General features: G+C 34.7%; 1 protein-coding gene across 6 annotated transcripts in view; it reads right to left on the bottom strand.

Annotated features, from left to right (window-relative positions):
• The window catches only part of LOC143018056 (dipeptidase 1-like), a 1,041,568-nt gene that overhangs the window by 403,952 nt on the left and 627,616 nt on the right, over positions 1 to 10,000 (bottom strand). The gene's annotated exons all lie outside the window — the stretch shown is intronic.

The following is a 10,000-nucleotide window of genomic DNA, read 5'->3' as shown; positions in this document are numbered from 1 at the left end:
AAATTCTGGAGTGTAATTTTCCAATATGAAACATGATCTTTTTTTTATAATGAAAGGTAATAGGAAAAGAAATAAAATAGTAAAACCAGTAAGGATGAAAAAAAAAATAGACTGTTAGCAATACAATATACGTCCTTTCAAATATGGAGGATTTTTTGCAACAATATATGAAAAGAAATTCAAATGTTCATGCATGTGTTTGTTTTTGTGTGCATGAGCACTTGAGTATGTGTTTGTACTTCATCAAATATATTTCTACTTGTACTTAATAAAGTGCTCTTCATCAACGGCATCAAAGCTATGCTTTGCTAAAGTTGCACTCAAGAATTTTAAAGCAACAAATCTTTTAACTCTAACATCTCATGTTTTACGAAGCACTATTTTGTGGAGAAAAAGAGGCAATATTTCTTTGTAAGTGTTTGACATAATTTCCGATACTTTAGTATCCATTTTGCACAACCGTTGTAAAATCAAATTTTAATCATTCAGGCAGAAACCATTAACGTTTGAATTCATAAATTTTACTAACATAAATATTACGCTGTACGATCTTCATCTTGTTCATTTCATGTTTCATTTTATGTAACTATTTCTATGTTGTGCAGGCTAGTATTGCATGTTATATCATGTGCATGCTACAGTAACATTCAATGTTTCCAACAAGAAATCTCGGGTCTTGTTGACCTTTTGGATTGCTTGCCCCTGCGGAAGGACAGAAGTTATTGATAACGACACAAGATATCTTTTTCTCCTTCTTATTATTATTTCTTCCTCTTCTTCTTCTTCTTCTTCTTCTTCTTCTTCTTCTTCTTCTTCTTCTTCTTCTTCTTCTTCTTCTTCTTCTTCTTCTTTTCCTTCTTCTTCTTATTTTTCTTCTCCTTCTTCATCTCATTTCTTTACTGATTGTTTTATCTTCTTTATCATATTTTTCTTCTTTTTTCATTCCGATTTTTAAGCGTGCATGTGTATATATGTGTATGTGTGTGTGTTTGTGTGTGTGATTCACCATGGTCTTGGATTACGTGTTGGACACGTGTGTATGTATGTGTGTGTGTGTGTGTGTGTGTGTGTGTGTGTGTGTGTGTGTGTGTGTGTGTGTGTGTGTGTGTGTGTGTGTGTGTGTGTGTGTGTGTGTGTGTGTTTAGGCTTATGCATTTTCTTACTAAGCCTTTCCTTACACAAATATTGATTTGTTTTTTCTATTTATATATAAGATAGACTTTATGCATCAGATGAGAAAAATCGTTCTAACTTTACATTTCTAAAAACTCATTTTCATGTCAAAAGTTGAAAACAAAAATTACAAATTTGTTCAAATTTATCTTGTCTTTCTTCCTTGGACCAAAGTGAGCAAGAACACATTTGGGTAAAAATTGCAAAACTTGTAGAGCATTCCTGTGAACAAAATAGAAACTTTAGCTATATATCATCTGAATTTCAGTATACATGTGCATTTTATTTGCTTGTGTGTACCAGTGTGTGTGTTGGTTAGAATGTGCATGTTGGTGCATGGTCTTGATCGTCTGTATATATGTACGTATGTCTATGAGTGTTTTCGCGCGGGCGCGCGCGTGGAAATTATCCATTGTTTGACGAAGATGTCCATCAAACATAAAATCTTGGTATTCTTACATATATAGATACAGCAGTCTGTGCTAAATATGAATAATTTTTGATAGCCTGTAAGCTAATGGTGGCAAAAATTAATGAAACGATGATATAAAGTATACCTTTCAAAGTGTTGGTAATTATCTAACAATTCAAGTGGACATGGAAATGCATTAATTTCATATATCTCCTTCTGTGTGTGTGAGCATGTGTTTGCTTGCATATTATCAACACTGTCATTTCACAAGTTAAAATCTATGCATTCTTATTCAGTGTTTGTATTATTTCTTTTAACAAATAATTAAATCTAAGAACTATTTACCCCAGGATTTATCAGAAAATGAATCATTATAAAATATTTGACAATAAGAATATTGCAGAAAGCTGCTTCATGTTTTCATTTACAAAACAATACGAAGGTTGGCCAAGACGTTAAAACTGAGTCAGCTGATATTAAGACAGAAAACTTCCATGAACATCAAATGAGAGGAAAAAAAAGTCGAAAGGGAAAAAGAGAGTAAAAAAAAAAAAAAAAAAAAAAAAAAAATAGAAAAATGAATAGAGAAAGACAGGGAAAGAAAATCGGAAGTAGAAAAGGAACTAGGAAGAGAAATAAAGAAAGAGAAAGAGCAATAGAAATAGTAAGAAATAAAAAAGAGACAATTTTATATATATATATACATAATATATAAATATATATATATATATATATATTTATATATATACATTTATAAATATACACGCACACACACACATACAGAAAGAGAAAGAGAAAAAACGATAAAGAAAGAGAATTAGAGAAAGAGCAAGAAACGGGAAAAGATCAAAGAGAAATAGAAAGAGAAAGAGAATTTGAAAGAAAAAGAAATTAAGAAATAAAGAAAAAGTGAAAGATAAGGTAAAAGAGAAAAAAAAAGAGTAAATGAAAGAGAAAGATAAAATAGAAAAAAAAAGGCGCAATAGGTGTGTAAATATACAATGTTAGGCAGATAGACCGACAACTGTAAACAGATAAAAAAATAAATAAAAAAGAAAACAGGAAGAAAAAAGAAGAGGAGAAGAGAGGTTTGCGGAATATGAGGAGTGGGGGACTAGAAAAAAAAAAAAAAAAAAAAAAAAACGGTCAGCGACGTGAAAAGTGACACACCAACCAGGAAGTCGTGTCAGAAAGGAGACACAGTCACAAGCTCTCTCTGGTTAAGGTAAAAGGGAACAAAGTGAATAGACTCACGTAGTTACAACGAAATATACAAATAGGCTCGTGCTGTACATGTAGTTACAACGAAATATACAATACACAGTTATTCGAGAATGATTGGCTATTGTGTCACTACATTTGTCGGAATATATTGAAGAACGCATTCCGTCAGTTCAACGTTATTGATATTAACACAACTCTCAAACAAGAGCATAGCACACTTCACTGGGGTGTAGGTAAACGTAGAAATATATTTTGTCATCATGATAGTTGGTTGCTATTTCAATAATTTATTCACAGACAGCAGACCTCATAATTTTTTATTTTTCTTAATGGAAAAGAAAATAAATTTGTCATTTAAACACGTGTTTCGTGTTAGTAATGGTCTATGTAAATTTGGTATGTAGCTAAACTATCACTAGGTTGGCAATAAAATCTTTATATTCAACTCAGTTACCTTTTTAAGGAAACATGCTTATAAAAGGTTGATCAGTCTTTAAAATTCACATGTTCAAAGCTCTTCCTTTAAGAAATTTTCTTCAACGAAAATTGTTTACTGGCTTGGGAGTAAAGATATATTTATTGTTTAATTACCATATGATGCATAAAGATCATTCAAGTTATTACTCAAATTATTTCTGTCTGCATATCTAACGTAATTTCATTCTGCTTTGAGGAAAGAAATTTGAGGAGAAGCAAACGACATTTTAATATAATTTTCTTTCAAAAGAAATGCAAATACAGGCATGTAACTATATCACCTGCATTTGTTGGAAACAAACAACATTGTGACTTACGTCTAGGTGAAGTTGAAATATTTGTTTTCTCATGAAGCGAATGGATATATAATATCATGATTTGATATTCAGGCTCAATGTGTCTGTACAGCGTCATTGCGTGTGTGTGTGTGTGTGTGTGTGTGTGTGTGTGTGTGTGTGTGTGTGTGTGTGTGTGTGTGTGTGTGTGTGTATGTGTGTATGTTTGTGTGCGTGTGTGCGTGTGTGCGTGTGTGTATGTGTGTGTGTGTGTTTGTTTTGTGTACATATGTGTGTGCGTGTGTGTGTGTGTGTGTGTGTGTGTGTGTGTGTGTGTCTGTCTGTGTGTATGTGTTTCTGTGTGTGTGTGTGTGTGTGTGTGTGTGTGTGTGTGTGTGTGTGTGTGTGTGTGTGTGTGTGTGTGTGTGTGTGTGTGTGTGTGTGTGTGTGCGCTCGCGCATGGATGTGTACACTATGACTCCATTCAGTAACGACGCAGATCATGGCACATCATGATCTGCGCACGTATGCTGTCGTCTGTCCAGTTCAGTCACTGTCCGGGTGTTCTCCAACTCCAGTTGACGTTAATAAGCACTCTTATAAAGACAATAGGGCTTCCTTGGACTTTATGAGAAAAAACGAGGTTCTGCCATCGTCTGTTAATTGCCCCAGGTACAATAATAATCAGGCCGTCATCATCCGTGACGACAACGAACCGGATGATCTATAGAATTTGAGGTACGGAATTACTAAATATAGATTAGGTTACATATGTTAGGTAGGTTAGGTTAGGTAGGTTAGGTTAGTTGGTTAGGTTAGGTAGGTTAGGTAGGTTAGGTAGGTTAGGTAGGTTAGGTAGGTTAGGTAGGTTAGGTAGGTTAGGTAGGTTAGGTAGGTTAGATTAGTTAAGGTTAGGTTAGGTTAGGTTAGGTAGGTTAGGTTAGAACAGATGAATTTAGCATCTTTTCCTTTCTTCGACCTTGGTACCTATCAAATCAAACAAGGCGTATCATTCAACCGCTGCGACTTTGTTCGTTAGTAAATAGGTTTCAAGAACTTTTTTGTTATTGATATCCGCCAAGAAAATCGCATATTACGTTGCTCTATTATAATTTACAAAATTAATCATTAACTTCCTATTGCTATATCGCATAGGTGTGCACAACCAAAAATTAACGGCATATGTGCCAATACCGTCGTTTAACAAAGAAAACAGAATAAAAATAAAACATATATTACAGTGAGTAGCTGCAAGAAAAGCTAGCAAAATCAAGAAAAATCATCACAACTCTTCAATGACATATCTCTCCAGAGGACATGATGAAAACTGAAAGCAAGGCAGGGTTTCATCAACATGATCTCCCACGATAGAAATGAAGTTTATTGTTTTTACTGATATAAGATGCCTTTAGAATTCCCTTTCAATTTGACTGATGCATGGCTTCGTTTCCGATGACGAATTTATTTTGCTTTTCGGTCCTGTGCTACCACTAACGAATAGTAAATAATGCTATATAATAACAAGTTCAACTTAAAAGAAATTATTAGCTTGTTAATCTTGCAATCATCTTAGATTTTCCTCTTTCAGCATGAACTTATCTCTTCTTACTGTTATTACATTCTTTGCTATAACAAACATCACAGGGCTTTATCAATACTGAACACAGATCTACTTATCAATCTATCTATCTATCTATATCTATATATCTATCTATCTATATATATATATATATATATATATATATATATATATATGATTATTCATCGTGACAATTTTGAAGACAGAGAGGAAATGGAAACACGAGAAGAGCTTTGAGTTTTATTACCCACGTTTCGACACTGATCATTTTTACTTTGAAAAAGGCCAGTACCGTAACGTCGGTAATAAAACTCAAAGCTCTTCTCGTGTTTCCGTTTTCTCTCTGTCTTCATGTATATGTATATGTATATGCATATGTACTGTATATGTATATGTATAGGTATATGTATATGTATATGTATATATATATATATATAATATATATATATTTATATATATACATATACATACATATATATATACATATACACATATATAAATATATATATATATATATATATATATATATATATATATATATATAAATTATCGGATATATATATATATATATATATGTATATATATATATATAAATGGATGTGCTGTGTCTTGCGACACTGCTTCTGACCCAGGGCAGTGGACAGGGTGCAGGGATGACCCGTCATCTAGGAGGTGCTAAGATGGGAGGGAGGGTGGAGGGGTGTGGAGTGTTTTCGGGGATGGAACGGGTGGGAATGATTTTATGCCTTTTCCTTTTTGGCTACCTCCCTAGTAAGGGGAAAAAAGCCTTGGTATATGTATGTATATGTATATATATATATGTATATATCGTTGAATGTGATGGTTTGTTCAGTGCTTATTATTTTCTTCAAGGTATGTTTCTAATACCTAAGAATTGTCTTAGACTCTCTTGGATGTGTTGCGAAGACTCCGCCACAGTTATCATCATTGCCAGATTCCTTTCGGCTCGCTCGAGCCTTCTTCAGTGTCGATCATGTTTTTCTTTTTGGTCGTTGGTGTGTTCCTTTCCTCTATGGTGGTAAGAGAAAGAATGGCTCTATGCACAGAGGGTAAGCAGCGTTGAGGACTGGGGGATATGGGATAGCTGATTACGCCGTTGACTTGGCTACGTAAAGTCTCAGTGGCCCCCTATCTGGGCTATCTGTCGGACCCATGGTGGGTTCACAGGAGTTAAACGTTGCATTCTAGCCCTAAATTAGCCTAACTTCACTTGGATAGTCCAAAGTAAGTAACTTGGGAAATACCTTAGATGTTACATTAGGTACAGTGTGAATGGAACTCGTCCATAAATCTGGTATGAGCAGGTTGCAAATTGCAACCGTTGATGGAAGAAGTAGGTTTTGGCAACCTATGGTATAATCCTGAAGGGTGTCCCTACGATATATGTTAAAACATAAGATGGAGTCTCCATTAATAAAAACACTAAATACAAGAGAAAAAAATGGGTATGAGAAGCAGGACATACGCCATACCATTGCTTTCCCCGAACATCCAGACTATTTCCATCTCTGACTGGACAAAACAATTTCGCACAACAGTATTCGATCATCACACGATTGTCATAAAGCCATTTTTGGAAGGACACCGTTGTCCTTTTAAAAACACTCGGAGCACAATTTTTCACTCGTGACACAAAAGAATCACAACACTTTCAACTAAACACCTCTAGTCAGCACAAACCAATTCAAAACTAAGAAGTGTCCGTCCAATTTCGTTTTTGCTATGAAGAAAAACCCTGTGATTGGCTGAAACTGGTCACGTGATTCAAAACAATCAGGTCATTGGCGGAAGCAATATTTTGTATTTCATGAAACCTCCGCTAGATGTCTCGACTAGGCACCCGCGAACAAATAAGAAACAAGAAACAATTGCAGCTGTATAACGGAAGTCAATATTATTTTCTTTAATTACAATAAACAGATATATGAATTAAAAAAAAATAAACGACACACAAATTTTCTTTATTTTTTCTTAGTTTCCAAGAGCTTTGAATATTCCCTTAAGACAGTTGTCGTTGTTCAACGAAAGTAAAGTTTATTTTCTTTAACTGCATGAGAAAAATCTAACAAACGACTCCGGTATTTTTTTCCAAGAGAGTTGGATGTTTCTTAGACCCATTCCTCATGATAAGACAATTAAGATAACTGATTGAAGGCGAAAGATAGATAAACGTCTACAACAAATACATTGCAGTGTAAACAGAAAAGTGACGTCACAAACAAATCACAACAGGCATTAACCAGAATGAAAATCTACAAGGTCTTGACCACATCAAAGGGGTTTGCCTTTAGTCGAATAAAATCGCCCGATGGTAGCCCGAAAAATAAAACGTTTCATAGCAGAGACATCAAAGGGCTCACTAAGTGAGATGAACTTAACACACTACTTTCTCTAGATAATTGCTTCTGAGGTCGGCCACACACGTGCAGTTTAAACTGACAGTTACAACTGTTCAGTTATAACTGTCAGTTGAAACTGCACGTGTGTGGGTATCTCAGTGATACTGAGATACCCACACACATGCAGTTTCAACTGACAGTTATAACTGAACAGTTGTAACTGTCAGTTTAAACTGCACGTGTGTGGCCGGACTAAGGGGCGTGAATTCGGGCTGTAGGAGTAAGAGGGTATCTATAATTTACGTCTTTGGGTACGAAAAGGTTTTTACATCTATAATTTTGTTATACGGGCGCAACAAGCCTCTCGAATTAATATAAGAATCCCCTGGTGATCTAAAGTATTTCTATCACTAAGACCTTACATGGGAATTTATGTAAAAGTAGAACAAATACACCAAAATTGTAATTGTTTCCTTCGCTGAGTGTGTGTGTGTGTGTGTGTGTGTGTGTGTGTGTGTGTGTGTGTGTGTGTGTGTGTGTGTGTGTGTGTGTGTGTGTGTGTGTGTGTGTGTGTGTGTGTGTCTGTGTGAGTGTGTGTGTGTGTGTGTGTGTGTGTGTGTGTGTGTGTGTGTGTGTGTGTGTGTGTGTGTGTGTGTGTGTGTGTGTGTGTGTGTGTGTGTGTGTGTGTGTGCGTGTGTGTGTGTATTTACCTAGTTGTATTTTACAGGATGACAGCTATGTTCGTAGTGACCCGCTTTTGTATCTTTATGCATCCAGGTTGTTATTAAAATCATGAATAGTTTTAGTACTTACTATTTCCTCATTCAGTTTGTTCCAAATATCTATCACTCTGTGTGGAAAACTACTGTCTTTCAGATCTCTTCTGTAACTGTCCTTCTTAAGTTTCTTCTCGTGTCCTCCTGTTTTTCTTCTGTCCCACTTTAGTAAGTCGTCTCTATCAATTTTTTTTTATCCCTTTCATAATTCTGTAGATGGTTAATAAATTACCTCTTTCTCTTCTTTGTTCCAGGGTTGGTAGATTTAGTTTTAGTCTTTGTTTGTATGTCAAATTAGAGTGTTGGTGCCATCTTTGTCGTTGGTCTTTGAATTCTTTCTATTTTTTTTTTTTTTTTTTTTTAGAACTAGGTGTCAATAGTGTCGCAGCGTTTTCCAATTTTGGTCTTATCAATGTAACTAATATTTTCCTTACAATTTATTCATCCATGTAGTCAAAGGCTACTTTCACTGATCTTAATAAGTTAAAAGTTCTCTCCGACTAATTTGTTGACATGTTTGTCTGGTGTCATGCCATTATAGTTATTCCTAGGTCCCTTTCCGAGTTGACTTTTTTAATTTTCTTCGTACCAATTTTATATTAACCCGATATTCTATTTTTGCTTTTTCCAAAATCCATTATACTACATTTCTTAAGGGTAAAGTTCACTTCACACTTCTGACTCCATTTTTAGACTTTGTCCACGTCCTTTTGAGGTGATTTGCAGTCTTCCTTTGTACTTACTCTCTTTAGTAGTTTCGCATTATCTGCAAAGAAGTTTATATAACATTACACTCCTTCATCCATGTCATTTATATAAATGACAATCTTTATCGAAGCCAGTACAGAGCCTTGAGGGACTCCACTTATCATGTCTTCCTAATTTGAGTTCTTGTCTCTAAGTACCACCCTCAATTTTCTCCCGTTCAAAAAATCTTTCATCCATCCCAATAAATTTCCTTGTATTCCACCTATTATTTCAATTTTTCTTAGTAGCTTTTTGTGTGGTACTTTGTCAAAAGCCTTGTGTAAGCCCAAGAAAGCACAATCTGTCCATCCGTCTCTTTCTTGTATTATTTCTATTAACCTTGATTAAAAGCATATTAAGTTTGTGGCACATGATCTTCCACTTCTAAATCCAAACTGTTTAGGGCTTAGTATATTGTTCTCTTCCAAGTGTTTAATTAATTTATTTTCAATAAATTTTTCATATATTTTTGCAATTGTGCTTTTAAGGGATACCGGTCTATAGTTTGTTCGGTTTTCCTTGTCTCCTCCTTTGTATATTGGTACAATATTTGCATTTTTCCAATCTTGTGGTACTTTTCCTTCTATGAGTGAGAAGTCGATTATCTTGTATATTTTGTCCATTAGTTCATCTATGCACTCTTTCAATATCCAAAATCCAATTCCATCCAGCCCTGTGACTTTCTGACGTCAAGGTTTTTTATTTGGTACCTTATTTCTTTCTGTGTTATTTCTTCTTCGCTCTCCTTCCTCCCAGATTTGTGGCCTTTCAGTTGTAAATACAGACTTAAAATGACTGATCATAACTTTAGCCATTTCTATATCATCTATATATTTTTCATTTCTTTAACGGAGTTTCATTATTTCGTGTTTGCTTTTAGTTTATCATTTACATATATGTAAAATAGTTTAGGTTGGTCTTAGCACTTATCTACTATATCTTTTTCGTAGTTTCTTTTTTCCTCTCTGCGTATATCT

Source organism: Oratosquilla oratoria, chromosome 34 (assembly GCF_046742065.1).
Source record: "Oratosquilla oratoria isolate Oo_2021 chromosome 34, ASM4674206v1, whole genome shotgun sequence".
Taxonomy (NCBI): Eukaryota; Metazoa; Arthropoda; class Malacostraca; order Stomatopoda; family Squillidae; genus Oratosquilla; species Oratosquilla oratoria.
Note: the sequence above shows the minus strand (reverse complement) of the source record. Positions and strands in the feature narration are given on the sequence as shown.